Source organism: Cimex lectularius, unplaced genomic scaffold, assembly GCF_000648675.2.
Source record: "Cimex lectularius strain Harlan isolate CLEC.00 unplaced genomic scaffold, Clec_2.1 scaffold99, whole genome shotgun sequence".
NCBI lineage: Eukaryota > Metazoa > Arthropoda > Insecta > Hemiptera > Cimicidae > Cimex > Cimex lectularius.
In genome coordinates, this window is record NW_019392713.1 from 1,375,972 (window position 1) to 1,396,518 (window position 20,547).

General features: G+C 32.1%; 2 protein-coding genes across 7 annotated transcripts in view; one reads left to right on the forward strand and one right to left on the reverse strand.

Annotated features, from left to right (window-relative positions):
• Positions 1–20,547, forward strand: part of LOC106661474 (melanocortin receptor 4-like) — a 187,617-nt gene that overhangs the window by 72,202 nt on the left and 94,868 nt on the right. Inside the window, exon 1 of one of the 6 annotated variants that reach the window (XM_024226450.1) lies at positions 20,146–20,170. The exons of the other annotated variants lie outside the window; for them this stretch is intronic. The gene's annotated coding sequence lies outside the window, so the exon portion shown is untranslated. Of the gene's footprint in view, positions 1–20,145; positions 20,171–20,547 lie in introns of those variants that run through there. 6 annotated transcript variants of the gene reach the window in all.
• The window catches only part of LOC106661464 (glycosyltransferase 25 family member), a 126,052-nt gene that overhangs the window by 3,660 nt on the left and 101,845 nt on the right, over positions 1–20,547 (reverse strand). The gene's annotated exons all lie outside the window — the stretch shown is intronic.

The following is a 20,547-nucleotide window of genomic DNA, read 5'->3' on the forward strand; positions in this document are numbered from 1 at the left end:
AGATCGCAAAAACGCGATTTTCCTTCCTCATAGACAGCTTTTAAATGAAGTACATAATAAGCGAGATATTAATAGGATAATTAAATTATTAATTATTTAAATTAATTTTTTAATTTTTTTAAACATAATTTAATTTTAACATAATAATAGTGATATCTTTAAATGTTGTATAGTCACAAATTATAGAAAAACACTACGTATAATACAGTATTAAAGATGTAGAAGCTATAAAATTTTCCCTCCCGAAATTTATGTTCGATTCGACGAAGTCCCGAAGGTGGCCAGACGGGGACTGTCGCGAAGTTTACAATTCAATTCACCGTAGATGAAGCCATGTTTGCCCGATTCATTAGGGAAATTTCAGTTTAAAAGTCGTTTAAAAGCAATTAAGTTAGTTGAACCAACGGCGGAAAAAAATATCACCTGGTAGATAGAACTTTCAACGGCGAGGACGGTGGAAAGCGAATCAAAAACTTGCTTATGAAGTTTGATACAAACAAGCAACAGATTGGAGTTTGCCTGAACGTTAATTATAAAAAAAATAATCAATATTTAGAGAGAAAAATGAAAAGCATCAATCAATACCGATTTTTACAAACAGATGCACGATAGACATATCTAGGTCGTTTTTTGACAAATTCATAGAAGATTCTGTTGCGGAAAAACGTCACATAACAAATATGTCTAAGCAGACCCGGCTAAACTATATACCCATAATAGCTAAGAAAAGGATATGGTGGGAAAACGTACTTTTGAACTATGTAGATGATACCACCCTCTTGAAAAGAATTCTTTACTTTAAGAAATGAAAATCTTCCAGGAAATCCATTAACAGAGGTAGGCACAATAGGCGAAAGTTTAATTGCTAAAGGAGAGAAATTTATAAAAACATCGGCTAGGAGAAAGAATTATCATAATCTTCAACAAGAACATTTCGTAGGAGGGTGACAACTCTGAAGAAGGTAATGTTTTGCATCTGGCGAAACCAGAAGGAAGTTTGTGGAGTTTCTTAACCGTAGTTAGACCTTAAATTGCCGTCGGAATTGGGGACAACCTGGCAGTTTCCAGGGTACCAAATGAAGAAAAGCGTCCTCCTTGTTCAAACCCCCACGTCTTATTTCACACCTTAAAATAAATAGTCGTGTTGGATTGGGGGCCTGCTTCATTCGTTTTATTTATTTGACATTTACGCTTTAGAATTAGAAAAAGGGCGTTTATAAAATTATTACGCTTTTCATAATAATTGTTAATAAATTTGTTTGAAAGGTGTTGTTGTTGTCGGTAGAAGACCGACAACATTGTTTGTGTGTTGTTCCTTGGAACTGTCGAGAAAGTCTGATAGTTTCTGTTTACAAATAGCCAAACAAGAAGTTCAGACCAGCAAACCGCACAGTCCTACCAATGACAAATCTACGGCGCTTGCCCAACCCTTTAGTGGGCAAACAGAAGCGACGAAAACTTCAACAAACAGTACAACAAATAAAATAGATATTCCAGACTTATTAATGTTATGGATAAATTACTTGGTATCATCTTAAACAATAAAAACTGAACTTTTAACGATTTCCTGTTATTTTATTACAGCATATATTTTCTTTTCAAGTTGTAAAAATATACATTAAATTCATCCGTGCCTCGGAATACAAATGAGTGGACGATTTTAATCCGAGAAATTGACCTTGTCCATTCGTGACGCACATACAGTTATTTGAAAATATAATAATTTGAAATATTTTACGACAATGACTTAGTTGATATTTTGTAAGGGGGTCATAAAGTTCCATCGGTCAGAATATATTATCTTGATTTCAATGTTTTAAACATAATATTTGAACTTGCTATACAAAATCCAGTGAAATAGCCAACCCTTACGATAATAAATAAACTCCGTGAACGTAAAATAATTGTTATCAAACAAACGAAATAATAAAAAATGTAAATATTGTTACATAATTATGATTTTCATGTAGACAAACAATTGGAGTGAAAAAAAATTGTTGACAGGTTCGCTGAGTCAGTAAATATACACCAGCCAGCATGAATATTGCAAAGATAGGATAACACAAAATTTTATTTGAAGAATAATGTGAAACGTTGCCGTGAATGGAAAACGCTGATTTCATAACGGAAATTTTTACATCTTCGTTTCAATCTTATTAATCTATTGGGCTGAAATGAAATTACATTCGCTTTATGACCCAGGCGAAATTAAATGTTTTAACATATTTATTTTGTTATTAAATAAAGGGAATGAACGTCAATTCTGTGCTGAATGCATAATATTTACGCGTGTGTTCCAGTGCTTCGTGCGGTTCCTGAGGAAGTCACAATTCCGTTTTAAACGGGGAAATTAACGTAAATATCGCAGATCCTGAACTATTATGCGTCTACAGTTAATGTTATAGTTTAGGTATAAATTGTAAGCGTGCGAGAATATTTGTTGGTTATTATACATTGGTTTCCTAGTTTCCTTTATTATTTTTTTTTTTTTTTTAATTTTTCGGAGTGATTTTCTATTTGTTTTATATTAACTCACCATAGTTTAATTAAGAATGTTAGTTTAATTACATAAATGGAAGTCCCCACTTGACCCAGCCATTCATTATGATGTGGTGTGAATAGGAAACGTATCCATTTTATTTCAAATTTCCTTCCAAAATCTTTTTTATTGAGACTTCATTACACTTAGAAACGATAAAAAAAAACTCTGTGTGTGTGTGTGTGTGTGTGTGTGAGAGAGAGAGAGAGAGAGAGAGAGAGAGAAAGAGAGAGAGAGAGAGAGAGTGTGTGTGTGTATTTGTACTATGTAACCGTGGTATTTCAAATTTAACGCAAATGTACGTGAGATGTAGTGGCGGTGTAGTTGTTATTGTAGGAAAAACTTTCAATCAGAAAATATTGGATCAGAATTCAACGAGCAATTTGTTCGAGAGGAGAAATTACGAACCAAACGATTTGGCGCAAGGGGAAGATTTTACTCAAGGGTGTAATTTAAAAAGTACAACTTTTTTCGCCAAAATACGTCTAGAAAAGTGATCTCGTTTACATTTAACTCCTGTTGCAAATCTGCGTCCAATTAGAAACTATAGTGTACTTTTCAATTTAAATATTAGAAGCTCTCTCTCCAGATTTTTGTTGAAGGATGAAAATATTTCTATTCGTAAAAATCAGTCACTAATACATAAACATACGTAAAGTTTAAAAAAAATTAAGAAAATTCTTGACGTACTGGTCGTTGGTTTAACAAATAACGAGCATCAACATTATATATATATAAAATAGATCGAATATAAAAAGTAAACAATAAATTGTTAACCAGGGCAAAAGGCAGGTAAGTGGGAACTGCTCCCGAAGAGCCTATTGTCCGTCGAGTCCCGATGGTAGAATTTTACCATTGTCAGGTTGGCATTCTGAGTGCATTCAGAAAAAGGGTTCCTGACAACTCCTCCACTCAGCCCGCTTCTGCCTTCTTGACACATTTCTGGCAAAATATGTACGTGCGAGGAAAAGTTTTTATCTGAGGTGAAAATGAAGGTCGAAAAGTCTTGGAGGAAAGGGGATTGATTAAAGTTTTTTTCTTCAACCGCGAACTTTAAAAACTTTAAATAATATATTCCTTATCCTAGAGAGTAACATACAAAATCTATTTTGTCAACGATTGTTTTACTATGTTGAAAAACGTATGCACCTATCCAATATTTCTTGCCAATGAGCCTGAAGAGACAAAAAATCTTTTAAGTAATTTAAATAATATTTTTCATTATTTTCTGCTTTTGGTGAGCAATATATAAGTCAATTTGTTTTTATCTAAGATGAAAAAATAATAAATAGGGCCGTATTAAATGAGTTAAGATATAAAATATAAAAAGTTACGAATCAGCTATGTAGTCCAAGTAAATTTGTTCTTCAAAAATCCACATCAGATTCGTTTTAAGCACCGTTTAGAAACATAAATAATAATTTTTAAAAGAACAAATTTTTGTACTAGATCATCATTTTTTCTCGTCTATGCTCTGTGTTTCACTGAAAAATTACACACCTCCGGTTTTATTTCAACTGAAATGTAATCACAAACGTTGGAATCGTGATGCAATCTTCTTTCAGCCGATGCCCAACTACGTTTGGGTTTTGTCATCATAAGTCTGGAAAGTAAGGATCAAATTCACAAAAAAATCCTCAAATTTCATTAGCTAGTTTTACTTGATTTCTCAGGTTCTGATTTATTTACGGAGGCCAGGGTTTTGTCATATAGGTGTAGTTTAAAGGGTTGGGGTAGTCCAATAAAACTTCAGTTGATCCTATTTTTATTTGGCCAACAATTCTTAGTAAACTTTGTTTCTTGCTTAAAAAAATATTTTAGCATAACCTACACAAAAATTAATAGGGATATTTGAAATTTATTCTTATTTCATTATGTAATTTTAATTAAATAAACCGATATATTCTAGTTAGTTGGATAAAACAAAATAGAAAATATAAACCAAAAACAAAAAAAATGCTAATCCTCATTTTTGATAATGGATTTACTTAACAATAAGTAAACATGAAGAATACTCATTTTGTAAACAAACATCTTTTCTCGTCTTTTTTCTATTTTAATCCAGTTGTATTCTCTTTAACCACGAAAATACATTATCTTGAACGAGAAGTTCGCAATATTATTGTGAGAAAGAGTCGTGGATATCGCAGAGGCACTTGGCGTTTCTCAGAGTGTGGGCGTTTTTCCCAGATTTCTGGAAGTGCCAATAGGAGTCGTGGTAGTGGATCTCAGCGCATTACGACGCTAAGGGAGAACAGAAATATTGTCATTGTTGCAAGACGGAACCCTTTCTTTAGTGCCCACCAGATCCTAAATGAGATGCAAGATGTTTGGCAAAGCCTTTATCAACGCAATCGATTCGTAATCGTTTGGTGGAAGTTGGCCTCACATCGTATGCCCCTTTGAGACGACCTGCAGCAACAGAACATCAATTGGAATGCTGTGTTTACTAATGAGTCCAATTTCTGTCTGTATAGTGATAGCAGGCGCCGAAGTCTACCGAGAACAGAGGAAGCCAGTTCGTTCTCCCTTCAGTGCAGTTTGGAGGAGGCGGTGTAATGATTTGGGCTGGGATTTACACTGGAGGGCAAACTGACTCCATATTGTTGAAGGCAACCACACCGCATGTCCAAGAAATTATCGAGAAATACATCTCTCAAACAGGGATCTCATTGGCAGGGATTTTCGATTTCTGGATGACATTGCCAGACCTCATAGAGGCAGAGTTGTTCATCAATGCTTAGAAAACCTGGGAATTTCCCATCTGTCCATTCCCCGATTGTCTCCAGACCTCAATCCCATTGAGCACATGTGGGATGCGTTGAAGGCATGCTTTTCGATCACCATCCGCAGCCAGTTGACCTGAACAACTGAGTGCAGCGTTGCAACATCGATGGAGTGAGATTCCTTGTGAAATTAGTGACAAGTAACAGTATGTCAAACAGGTGCACATAGGACTTACCGAACAGAGGACACGGTATTAAGTTTAAAAAAAAATGATGTGTCCAATGAACAAAATCATGGAATTAAAAGATTTTGTTTGGTTATTTTTCAAAATCCCTTTATTAAATTTTCCTTCAGTAAAAAACTACAATTTTTCATAAATTTTAATGCACTTTATATATAATAAATGTAAAATAAAAATCCTAAGGTAATTAAATACTACAAAATTGGCAATATCTCTATTCATTTTTAAGCAGTCGATTTTGCTACGCCGTTTGGCCAAAATACCCTTTTTGTAATGTAAAGATGGGTATCGTGGGTATTGAAATAAATATATTTATAACTCTTTTGGAATTTTTCTAAATTCCACGTTATTACAACGATTGTAAGTCGAATATCTGATCTTTCATGCCATGTCAAAATTATTTAGATTTTATGCTGTCATAAGTCAAAAAAGTAAGGATGATACCAGTAACAACTCCAAAGTTTTATTTCAATATCGCCTTGTTTAATCTTTACTGAAGACGAATATCAAATTTCTTTCTTGATAAAAACAAATATTTTACCCTAAGAACCACAATTGATTGGAAATGGGCAAAGAAAAATCTACCTCCATTAACCACTTGTACGGAGTTATTTGAAGATATTGAATTATGTTAAGCGGTTTGTTTACTGCAATATAATGAATTACTAAGGCATAGAACAACTTAGTTGAAATATTAATGTATAACATAACAATGTATAATTTTCTATTTATTGAAACCTGACCTTAGGAAATGATATAGATACGCAATTTCATGCCGTTGAAGAATAACGCTTTACTGTAAAATTAGAGCTAGAAAGTTCAATACTATCAAATTGTATTTTACAAGAATAGATGTTACTAATTGAAATCCTGATGTTTACAACTTTGGTAAGGACAATTTACTTATTTGATAAGTTAGATATAAATTTATATCATCAATTATATTAGATATAGTTTATTTTCTATTAAACCTATAAGTTTTACGAAATAACATGCAATTCCCAAATTAGCTGCACATTAGATTTTAACCTTTTCATTTTTAATTAAAATAGACTTCGAAAATGAAACAGGGTTTGAATAAGAGTTTTTAAGGCAGTCCGAAGCAATTTCGTTTACTTACAAGTAGAAAGGGTCTTTGTGTTAATAGAATTCCCCCATGTATTCTATTTAACCCAATCTTCAACTTAAAAAATATCTAAATGTACTACTAATCATATAAATAATTTTTATGTGAATAAATGTTACACATACTAAACAAATAATATCTAGAAACGTCCCCATGCACTGTGCGGATGGAATTTCAATCGCGTAAACGTATGAATTACAATTACGGCAAATCTGACCGGATGATAACCCGATGTATGCCACGCATGCGAGAAGAGGGTCGAGGGTCACCGAATGAGACTGAATGATGCAGGACTAAATAGTGTATAAATGAGGCACGAGGGAGCCGCCTCCGTTTAACTCAAAAAATTTACCGGTTGCAGGGAAAAGATTGAATAAAACAGAGATACATAAATTTTAAATGAACCATAAATATGTGAAGATTAATTAAACGTGTATTTTATAGAGGTACAAGCTTTTTAAATTGCATGAGGTTTAGATTACTTTTCCTTTCTTAAAAGGCTTCATAATTACAAGTTTAGCGAGCGTTTTTCGGACAAAAGTTCTTTAATAATTTAAAAATGAACCACAACCTTATAAAAAAAATAGGAGAGTTTTCAAATATCGTAACATTTAAAACATCATTTGAATCACTATAGAAAAAACCCCTCAGAATTTCATGGTTTTAGAAGTATTCTGTATGAGAAAGATTTCAACGTTCCAAGACCAATTTTAAAAAAAATGCACTTTTTGAAAAGAGGAACCTCAATGTTTATATTATTAAGCAAGAATTTACGTTTTATATTACCCTGTACAATATTGTTTTGGCATGGGTGAGTTCGACGTGCTTAAAATTTAATTACATGATTGTTCAAATGTTCACACAGCACTCTCCATAAATATTATCGTGCGTGGTGTTTAGTGACTGTATTATCATTCACACTGAACGTGTACAATCGGAAAATTGACATTGAGATTAAGAGAAGAACAGAATGGACAGGAAGAAAGGGAAATCAAATGGCATTACTTCAAGGTTCTCACAAGAAAAGCCTAATAATTTGTAAATGTTTTTGTTAAAACCAACGTCAAGCCTCACTTTTGCATGCAGTGGCGTGCATTCTCTCTATATTTATGTTTAAGGATTCCGGTATTGATTCTAATTTTGCCCGATGTAGCTTACCCCGTTGAAAGAGAAGATGTATGATTTCCAATGATATGTAGATGTATGATTTGATGTCGCAGGGTGGATTCGCAATAAAGTTACTTTAGGTTGATGAATAAACTTTAACATAAACTTTCTCTCGTCTGGTTTTGTCAGATTTGATTTCGGTTTTCGGTTCATGAGTAGACGACAGAGGTAGGAAAGACTGAGAAGATGACAAATTCGAAGACTTTGGATCAAGGTATGGTCATCATGGGTCAGGTAAGGCCAAGCTGTCGACCTATTTTAAGTCATCATCAGGGCAAAACAACATTAAATTTGTCTGCAGATCAATTTTTTTTTTTTTTAAACAGGCGATGTTAAATTTTATTGAAGACCGATTCAGGGCAACGCAGTTTGGCAATGTTGGGTCTGTGATGTTCTGAATCGGTCTTCAAGAAAATTTGACAATTGAGATCGTCTGAAAAAAATCTTAAATATGTCAATCTGGAAACATATTTAAGGTTGTTTTGCCTGATGACCTTAAAATAAGTCGAAACTTGAAAGCATTAGCAAGTAAATTTACTTTCTTCTTCTTCGAGACGGTACGTTGATCTGAAGTATTCGTAAGTATAAAAGTAGTCAATACTTCTAATACTGAAGATGACAAATATGATTGAGCACAATTTTAACGGTCAATCTTATTTTACTTATTTCTCAACTGAATCTTACTAATATACTATTTTGCTGTAGTATCAATAACAAACAAATTTTAAAAATATTTTGTTTAAGTTTGCTATAAAATACGTGCTTTCTTCGCGATATTGGACTCGACTCAATAACAACCGATTTCTGAAAAATATTTGACAATCTTATACAAGTTATAATTAAAGCCTGAGGGAGAAGAAAACAAGTTCTTCGCCCTTTTTCCGGAAGGCCGAGCTCAGAGAAGCCATGTTGCTTTCTTTTAAATATTTCTTTGCAAAGTAGCTTCAGTCAACATTCACCACGCATGAATAGGCCAGACTATAATTATGCAAAGTTAATGATTTTGCAGATCGAAGCATCCGAGCGCACTTAACTCGCTGTTACCGAAAAGGATTATTTACCAAAGAGAGTCTAGAGGGACAATTACTCAGCGCTCCCTGGAGGCTTCCTGTAATTAACTATTTCCGGAGAAGCTATCAATTTATTTCAAACAATCGAGACGTGGAAGGCATTTTACGGAGATGATGAATCTGCGAGACATGCGTGGTTATAATTACGATGATAATCTTCTTCCGTTCAGAGTGATTAAATTGATGGATAATGATGGATTGGTGCTTGCAAACAGTACAGCAAATATTATCAACTATTGATTACATTTAAGTGTTTACTTTAATGTTCAAGATAAGGAGATGTTTTACTTTAAATACTACAAAAACGTTTATCCAAAGTTGTTGGGTAACTTCAAATTTTCTAAATATTCATCGCGATTGTTAATTCAAGCAGGTACTTGAAGCATTAAAAAAAATGAAATAAGTCTAGAATATTACGCAAAAAAACAGCTGTTAGTCTGAAAAACGGACAAACGACTATCTTAAAAATATTGAGAATTAGTCTACATGATAAACGACACAACAACCAAACATATATTATTTTAGTAAATTTCTGAACTTCAATGCCTTTTATTTCAACGCTGAAAGGTTTTAATAGAACAGATGGGTAATACAAATGAACGGCGCTGTAGCCCTACAGTTCGGCGTGACTTTTGAGCAATGCGGGTTTAGCCTATTTCAAAAAATCATTACACGAATGGTGTGAACTTATGTTTAGTAATATTTTATAAATTGTACGAACCAAAACAAAACTGGTTCCAAAAAAAAAATTCAACCTTACAAAAATAAATAAATAAATTGTAATACAAGAATCATACGCGTGATACCGAAGATTTTGTACGATAAAATGATGGGTGTTAATAAATATCAATTTTAATACTGGGTAAATTTGATTAAAATTTAAATAATCAAAGCTGAAAGAAAGAAAAATTTTATTCATACATAAACAAATACAAGAAATGAGACGTACTAAATAAAATAGAAAGGAAAAAATTAACCATCCTCGGTGTTAAATTGTAGGAACAGGTAGCCAAAAAGACGGAATTTAAATGTAGAAAGGGTTGAGACAGAGCGAATGGAGTTACGTAAGGAATTCCAGAGGTTGTAGGAACGGATAAGGAAGGAACGACCAAAAGCGGTGGATTTGTAAGAAAATAAAAAGGTTAGGAAGGAGGGAAAGAGATTTTTGTTGGTAATCAATGTTCTGTAATTTTAAAGGTTATTTAAATTATCGTAAATGTTTTTTTCATGTAATTAATAATTTTTATCTTGCAAAAAAGAGGAAATTAATATTCAGTTGATCGTCATCAAATATCTTGGTTTGCTATTTTCTGTTTGTAAGGTTTAAATGAGAGGTACGTGTATATGTCATATCATATTTAGTATCTTAGAAAAATATCGTTAATTATGAAACAAAAGATTTTGTAACCGTTGCGAATAAGATAGATAATTTCTGAAATGTGGAAAAGTTCAAACTTTCAAAAAATGGTATAATTAAAAACTAGCACTAATTGCTTAAGCCCCAGTAAACATTTTTATTTAGTAAAGTTGTTACAATTAATCATTCAAGGTTTATATTTTTTCCCTTTTATACAGAAGTAAATGACGAAAAGTTGTAAATACAACAACGGGCTGGAGGAAGAGAAAGACATTTTTCCGTCAGTCGCTCTGAAGACGCCAGTACGTACGAACCTACCCTTTGCTCTCGTCAGTCGACAAGTTGTCAACCAGTATGCACGAACTTACCTTCTCGTCTTGCCTCTGCTGTCATAGTTAAATTGAGACCACAAACGTCAGAATCCAATTTATCGATCTATGGGCACCAGTTGACGCAACTATTTTCATTTATCTATATGTTTTAACCATTTACATTAACGTATATTCTTTAAATATTTACATTTGTCAAATCTGACCCGAATTTAATCTAATTGTTTTGTTTATGCAATAAATTTTTATTTAGTAAAGCAATCCATTATTTTTGAAAATTAAATTTAAACCCTTCACCCAACAACGACCTTATCCCTGGACGTGGATGGTAGAGATGTAATACTTTCATCCGCCGTTCACTAGTGATAGTTTATTACAGCAAACACTTCATTCACCCAGGTGATTTTGGTCAAATAAATGCAATTTATAAAGGTTACGTCAAACTATGAAAACTTTGAAACAATTTGTAACGATGAAAAGCCATAACGAGATAAGGCCAATTTAGGGTTATTTCTTTTGAAATCTTCCTTTAGTGTTTTTCTTCTTATATAAGGTGAAATTATCATGATATAAGGTAACGTTTCTCGTTAAGGAAGCACCGACTGTACAAACAAGTGCTTTCAAAATAAGATAAATTTAACATTCCAAGTATATCCTCAATTTAGGTTATTGTTGGCTGTAAGTGATATGATTCAGGTTAATTTTACTTTATTATAGTCCATATATGTATGCCACGGTGAACAAATAAAAAAATATCATTATATATGTGATAGATATAACAAAAATCAGAAACTTGTTGAGAAAAACAGACAAACAGAGAGAGAAAGAGAGAGAGAGAGGGGGAGAGAAAGAGAGAGTGGAGGGAGGGAGAGGGAGAGAGAGTTTCTACGAATAAAATTACCAAATACGTTTTAATATAAGGAAATATATTTAAACGATTAAATCTTTAACCCTGGAGTATTTACAATTGGAAATACTAACAATAAAAATACAGAAATTAAATATTTACCCTGAACTAAGCAATTCATAAATATATTTTCTAAATTGTTAAAAGATTTTTCCGGGAGAATAGATTGTTTTCCTAATTCTTTGTTCAACAAAAAATCTACATGATGAATTTTAATTTAATTGCGCATTTCTTTTTAAAAAGATTTTGTAAATTCTGCGTAAGTATCAAGTGCTTTACAATTTTACAGTGTTTCAACGCCATTTTATGTTCAACGAGGGGGCAAAAGTTGCCATTAAAAGAAAAAGAAAATCAGGAGAAAGTGAAGCGTAGTTATTTTATAATTATATCGTAATATATATAGCCGGCGTTCCTTTGGTTTTGAGTGTCAAACTCTAAAATCTTACATGATTTCAATAATTTGATAAAACAAACTGATTCAACTGATCAGAAGGATGTGATTTTCGTGTCAATTCTCAAAATATATTTTGCCTATTGTACCCAATATTTTATTTTAATTTTTTAAAGGTACTACGAATTAATAAATATGCTTTTATAAAAAAAAAGTGAATCGTTAATTTTGGGCGTACGTTGTGACAAAATTTTTAACCCTCCTTTAATAAAAAACAATCTATACCATCATAGATACCATTGCAAAATTGCCGACATAAGATTAGATTTTACAGCTTCATGCTTAAACAAATCGTACAAACTATACTGAAAAAGGAATCTGGATTAAAATTAAAATCTAACGAACAGAAATTAAATTAAACAAATTAAAAACTGGGTACAAAATCCTTTTAACCGTAAATCATCGTATAATCTCCAGTTTACCATGTCGTTCATAATAAATTAAAACAACAAGCACTTGATTTACAAGGCAAAGGATTACAGAGCTTTGTCGTTCGAGGTTAAATCCAAAGTTAATTGCTCCTTTATGGACAATATACTGAATCAATTTCCCTTGAAACATAAAACGAGGCAGTGACAATGGATCTAAGGATTATTGATGAAATTCAGTGAAATAAACGACCAGCTTGACCAACAAATTAAAGAAGGGGAAGCCCTCTTATATATGGGACCACAATTAGGCATACCGGAAAGTGTGCTAAAAGAGATGATGCTAAGGTTAACAAATGGCTTAAAAAAGAAAAAAAACAGGTATGAGGAAAGATATTCATAAATCTCTCAAAATGGAAGAAGGCTCTCCACACACTCAGCAGGCAACATATAAGAAAGTTATAGGGCTCTATACAAACCACTGCCCTCCTAACACCACTTAAAAAAGATCAGCAAAGCGAATCAGAATATTTTTGATTCTGTCAAGCGAAACCGGAAACATCGACACTTAGGCGAGTATTGCAGTAAAGAACGTACTTGCCATGATATGGTCATAATCATAGGTGTTGAGCGTCAAATAAAAATAAAATGAAATAAAATAGAATAAAATGAAAGAAAGGAATACGCAATGAAATAAAATAACGTTTAAAATAAAATAACGAGGGGTTGCAAAGAAGGATTTTACTTATCTGGACCGTCACTGCGAGTAAGCGACGGGTTGAGAACGGAGTTCGGGCCCGAGTCCGCCTGCTCCCGATAGTAAGGCACACATTTGGTCCAGGCAAAAGGAGGAAGACCGATTTTAACGTAGGTATACTTGAGCAGAAACGTGAGAGGTTCGTGGCTTAGGCTCACCATGAGGACTGAAAACAACGTAGGGAAGGGACATGAAGGGCTAATCAGGATTAGGGAAAATGTAAATAAGAGACATACGAAAAGTCATTACCACGCACTCTGTGGATTGCAAAAGAAAATGTTTCCTGGCCTTAACAATAGGGGTTCCCCAAAAAGACCTATATAGGTCCAGTGGAGTAATGGCTTGAGTTCTTAATTCATTCCGCAGATAGGTGTCGCTTGTGATGGTACTTACGGAGCGTGATGCTTATGTTATAGGATTTTGTAGTGTTAAGTTTGATTCATCAACGTTGATCCGTTGTTCAAGTGAATGTAGGTTTTTATGGAAGGTGGAGCTGTAAGAGGTTCTGAGTTGAAGAGTAGATTGGCAGTGGATGGTCGGATAATGGGTCGGAATGGGAAGTGATATCAACAGTATTTATTAAGTTGAGTAACGGGCCGAGGACGCTATTCTGATGATGATGAACGAAGAGAATAGAAACTTGCGGCGGAGTATGTTCCCTAATCACTGCAGCCTTCTGGCTTAATATATTTCTCCTAGTTTCTTAGTTCAATGCAATCGACTTGATTCTTTAATTATTTGGTGATACAGAAAATTGTATTGTAAAGGGTTAGGAAAACTGACGCTCAAGTATTGAAGGGATATTGCAGTTAAATCCAATTACTTTCTGGATGGTTAGACTTTTAATTTCGTATTCGACGGCTAAAGTTTAAGAGGAAAAGATAGATTCTTGAATTTAGAACAGGGGGATTATTTTAAATTGATTTTGATCGAAATCAATTAATTCACGTATTGTAAGGGTTTTTCAATTTTGTCGGTTGGTGTATTATTACTTACTAAATTCCAGAACAGGCAAATATTTATTTAGATTCAAAACTACATTTGTGGCATTTGGATATCTGCACTTGTTTATCCACCCTGTTAAATAAATAAACTATGTTTAACCGAGATACATGCAGTGGGAAGGATTCGCATTTAAACAAGAATTAACTAGTTATAGAAACCCTGTTCCCAATAGCCTTCAGAAACTTCATTAATCCGGTTGCACGGAGCAATAAAATTGTTTGAACCGGATACGCAAACAATATCCACCTGCTGTCACCTACAATAAATTAAAACGAGAGAAGGGAACTTATTTTGATTTTGTCGGTTATACGTTGTCTTAATACGAATTTTAAAGCTCAAAATAACCCGGATTGGACAATGTTCTACTATATTGTAATACAACTAATTATACTATTCGGTCAAACAAAAAAGTGTAGGATCTCTAATTATTCAGTATATAACTGTCAACTACAATGTGTCCCGTGAACAGATGTAATGTTTAGGATGTTACCCTAGATGTTAAATTGGACTACAAAGTCCTCCCTAAAACCTCCATCGTATTCGAGTTTTTTAATTTTCGTTACTTTAATCTTTCACATCTTTACTCTATCAAGTAGCGTGTATCGCATAAAATGTTATTTCTACTATACATTTGATTACATAAATGGCAAGAGCATTAGAAACCAACCCTATAAAACTGATTTTATAAAATCCCTAAATATAGATTTAAATAGATATAAAACCCTAAAACAGCTGGATTTGAAGGCCATTTTTATCACCCTCCTTAAAATTATCGAGGCCCACAGCAAGGATTTTTAATTTTTTTAATTAATTTAATGATTTATTATTATCTTAAGCAAACAACGTAAAAATAACTTATAAGATAAACTTTTATGTGTTTTCAAAGTTTTTGCATAACGTTTAAGTAAGATTTTCTTGGCTCTGTGAATTCTGAAAAATATGATGCTTGCAGAAAAATTGCCTCTGCTAATGAGCTGAAAACACAATACTTAAATAATGAGAGGTCAGTTATAAATAATGTAAAATTAACCCATAATTTCAAAAGATTTGATTTTTCGTCTATAAACAGTAAAAAAAGTCATTAAACCATCAATAATTTTGAAATTTGTATTAAAAATAATGAAAATAATACGAAACAAACAAGAAAACATCTTTTGGTACAAAATCGACAAGAAAAAAAAAATAAAAAACACATCTAAAAATGAAGCCATATCAGGCTTGCATTCTAAAAGTAGGTGGACATTATGAACAATAAGTTTACTTTTTGGAAGCTTTTTGTTTTTGCTCATGTTCAAATTTGTGCCATCGCGTTTTTATAATTTGTATTAAATAATTGAATTATTTAATAAAAGTTTAAAAATCCTAATGACTAATTTTTTTGAATCGTTTGTAACCAGTAAATAATGTTTAATTTCTAACAAATTTATTATGTATTAGTACATGTATTTACAGCTCATTAAAAGGGGAAACATTTCTGAACGCGTCATTCTTCCACAGTTGTCACAAAACCAAGAAAATCTTACTTAAACCGGAGACAAAAACTTCAGAAACTGAGTGATTTTGAATTTGGTTTGCTTAAAGTTAAACCTTACACCAAAATTTATTAATCAAATTTACAGTAGTATTAATATTTTAAGATATACATGGAATCGTTTAGGACAAAGCTGTAAAAAGTTTAAGTACCGTGAAAAGTACGGACTTTTTAGTCCAATTTGACAGGTAGAATAACTTCCTAAAAGTGTAGCCATCGGTTCAAGGGAATTTCTGTATAATCCAATTACACCGATGTGAATGGAACGAATGGCCTTTGTTTTCCAGCCAGCGGATGGTTTTTCAGTAAAACGTAGGTTAATTCATCGATGTATCACGATAAGTTTATTGTCCGCTTAATCCTATTTAATATCCTCTTCAGTGTTATATGGCACATCATTTTTTTCATCAGATGTTTTACCAACTGTTAATGCAAAGTGCAAACTTCATGATCACATTGTCTAGGATTGATTGTGTCTACAATCTTTTTTCCCAAGTCTAATAATCCTAGGAGTCTTAAACCTTCTCGAAATGGAATTAGGTAATAAATATTTACTCGAGGTTTATAAATGCTTTATTATTTGTATTGTAAGTTATTGGATAGATAATTGAAAATTAGTAATGAAGAGGACTCATGAGGTCGAAAACGTTTCATTAAAAAATAAAATTCTATGCTGCAGTATATGTTTAATAACTTACAATACAAATAATAAAGTTTTAAATAAATTTACAATACAAATAAAAGATTAAAATAAACAGCAATTTTTTAAAATTATTATTTAAAAAACACTAATCAGTATTAGCCGAGTTTGCCTCAACGCTTTAGAAGGAGGCTATTCTCAGTTGAGATGGGAAACGAGATGGTGGAAGTGTGTCCATGTTCGGAAGAGTCGACCGGGCTACCAAATTCCTTTCATTCCAACCGGTTGTACTGTATTCTTTGAGGTTTGCTTTGCTAAGGAAATAATCGACGAATCGAGTGAAAAAGCGGATTGTTCACAAATTGGAATTTTCTACAGACCAGCCCTTTCCAGTTACTGGGTGGTTTGTAATAGTTTTTTTTCTGTAACCAGAAAAATGTGGCGGTTGAACTCAAACAAGAACGAAGGAGATGTTACAATAAACTCTGTAAAATGGCAAGGCTCTAGGTTATGTTTTTATATAATGTACTGGTCGACTTTGATCTTGTACTATATTATATTAACTTATTGATTTTAATTGTATTTCACTTTAAAAAAAGCAGTCCTGATGAACCTGATGAAAATAATCTTTTCGTTGGTTACTCAATAAATTGAGTGTTTTCTTTCTAATTGCTTTCATATCTAATTGTTTTTCAATGAACAATTATTATGCTGAAAATTGATCATTAATAATTTTTTCCTTTTTCAATGTTTTTTCTCGCAATAATTCTTTGTCTATAGAAACAATTGGTAATGACAATATAGATAAAACGTCTATTTGAATGGATTAATTTTTTCGCAAAGAATACCAACACTACGAGAGCATGATTGATATTGGTGATGTGATTATATGCCGTTTTGATTCACAATAAGCCGAATTTCGTTGTTATTTTATAATATTTATTAAATCCTTTACGCTGAACAACCATTGCCGGGGTTATAAATGAAAGAGGCGGGAAATCGATGTGAACACAACCAAGCAAAGTTGAAAAAATATTTGTGATTTTTAAAATGAAAACAATCGTAATTAGTAAAACAAGCAATATCAAAAGTTCATGATAACATACATTTGTCAGCTTCTCGTGACTAAATGAAACAATTTGCTTCTGGTACAAATTTGAATAAGCATAAAAACATAAATCCTTAAGTTAAACCGACACTTAATGTCATTCTTCTTTTCATTATTGCCTAGTAAATCGATTCGCTGTGCTTCTGATTTTTATAATTGTAATTTACATTTCTTGTGATTCATATTTCCAGGCTCATATATCAAACAAGGAATGATATACCATCAGTTCGGTGATTCAATCCTAAAAACTTTTGTTGTTAGGTAACAACAATTAAAACATGTATCTATTCCATAAATTATTCATCAATAATTCCAATTCCCGCATTGCCAACTTATTTGAAATCTTTTGCCTAATTTTTATAATAAAATTACACTGGAAATCTCGATTTTTCTCTTCCGTAAATCCCATTTCTGTTATATCTAACTTCAAGATGTAGTTGCTTTGTTTTCAAATTATTGCCCAATGTGTTCCGTCTTGAAAACAGTTTCGCGCTTTCAGTTCCTTTCTACAAATTATTAATTTGTTGTAATTAACCCAAAGGTTAATTTAGAAACTTATGGATTCTTCCCATTTATAAATCGGTAACCGTAGAAACGTGAAACATTATGGCCTTGTTATAAATTATTCGTTCTTTTATCCCCTAATTGTCTAAAAGACTGATTTTATGATAGATTATTCCCATCGGTAAACTCTGTTATTATTCCGGTTCCGAAACATTTTTTGCTTCATCCAACTAGCACCAACTTACATAATTAGCAACATTCGAACTTATGTGTTCGAACCAAAACAATTGTAAATATTGATCTTATTTTATACATAATTCTTTAATGGCTTAAATATTATATCAACAAAACTTTTCACATTGATAAAATTCGTTCTTCTCTTTCTTTAGAATTTAATCAATGTTCTGGCGATTTTAAGGCTTTCATTAAGCACCGCTGTTGTTTCTTTTATTTATTAACGATGTTTTTTTAAAAAAATTTTCGTTTTGCAGATGGTTTTAAAACGTATCGCGAATTTTCGAGCGCCCAGAACGTAATTTGTAACGAAATTTTCTCTCAGAAATGGTTGACCTCATATAAGTGGTTTGCCTATAAGCGCTTCAAAATCTTACTTATTATATTATTATATTACATCATTTACACTATATCATGCAAATTAAACCTTTTTCACTTCAAAGTAAGTTTTTTTAGATTTCAAGTTAACCTTTTTAATTTAATATGAATCATTTCTTTAAAACACTAAAAACTTAAAAATGGTATGAAATATAAATGTGTAAAGTAAAATTTCTGTATGTTTGAGAATGATTTTTAATAATTGGCCTTTAAAGTACTAATTTTATACTTGAAAAAGTCTCCATTTAATAGAAGAATTGTTTGTTTTTATATCGAATTTTATATCATTTTTAATTTTAATTAATTTCCATGTAGTTTTCGAAGTGCCCAATTATTTTATTTAAGCAAATGTCGCAACTATAAAAAAATTATACTTTACATGTATATTTCATACTATCTTCTATTTTTTTAAATGATGTAAAGAAAGGGTTAATTTGAAATTAAAAAAAGGTTTAATTTGGTAGAAAAAGCTACATTGCATACCGCCCTCTAGGGTTTGTATTTGCTATGAAAAAAGGGTTAATTAGGTAGAAAATATTAATTTGAAATAAAAAATGGTTTATGTGAGGTTAAAAAACTTAGGTTAAAGTTAAAAAAGGTTAATTTGATTGAAAAAAAACAACTATATTTTCTTTCTACCGAGGCTCTAAAAACTTATTCTCTTTTTATACTATTAATAATAATTTTGGTTTAAATATCAATTTATTAAAGACATGAAGGAGTAACGTTTCAGCCCGCTATGTCATTTTCATTCCGTATCTCACCGACAGTATACATATATATATATATTCTTTGTTAATGTCAAAAGGATGTCTTTGGTGTCTTTTTCATTGACTGGAAAGGTTTGGCTTCTTGAATCTTTCTAAGTNTTTTTTTCAAGTTAAAATTCATATCAAACAATACTCATAATTTCAATAATATTATAACCTTTGAACAACTCTTTTATTCTCTTGTCCGTTCTATTCTTGAAGTTTTCTTCTTTTGTCTGGTCTACCTATCTTTTATGTCAAAAATATTCTTTAGAACATGTCCAAAATAAATTCTATGAATTCATCTCCTTCAAATTAAATATTCGTTACAGTTCACTTAATATTCCCTATCTCCAATATACTACCACATTTCGTTAGTTATCTTCACGTCGTGCTTATTTTCATTTTGTGTTCATTTATATGAATTGATAGAAAATAATGGATTGATTGTCTTTTATGCCATTTCACCTATGTTATTATTAGTTGCAACCAGACGAAACAGTTTATTTTTTAACACTCTACCCTTTGCTCACCTTTTGGGTTCGGATCCACTCATCACCCTGTGGCTCGAACTGCCTGGCGGTAGGACAACGTGGGTTTAAGAACGGTTTTAAGAATAGGGAAATGGACTAAAATCATGTAATAAAACTTTATTTTAATCAAAAATCGAATGGGTTTGAAATAAAGATTTTAAAATGCGCAAGGTACGAAGCAAATTAAACAACCCTCTTCAGAAATGATTAATACGTCATCGCCCTAGTATACAAACCTTTTAGCAACCCATAGGTATATCAGCAAGAATTTCCTAACTTGAGCTGCAGATCAACAAGTTTCGACGCTTGCGTACTGTAGTTGAACCACCCACGGAAATTCAACCCCCCCATCTCGCGGACTCTTCGGACCAGTTTCCTTTCAACCCTTATCCAATTTAAACCTGTGTCAGTGCCATACGCAAGTTTACGACACGTACCATCGGTGAATTGTAAGTATGCCTTCGGACGGAGTGGAAATTTATGTGGAACTCTGTGTATTAGGGTTCCCACAAAAAATAAATAAATAAAAAATAAACATAACAAACTTGAATTATCACTGAAACAAAAAATATAGTTTAATATGAAAATATCAAACTTTAGCAAGCAAATCGAAGAATATTTAAGTTGGAAAATAAATAAATATACATAAATATATTTACATTGGTGCATCTTACAAACATGATGCATTTTGTACAATTTTTACGGGATAGTGTTAGTGGAGCTAACTACAAAAGAAAGAATACTTAAAATAACAGCAATTACTGGGTAATTACTTTCGCTAAATAGAAATATTTTAATTAGAAATAAATCAACTATATTAGAATGT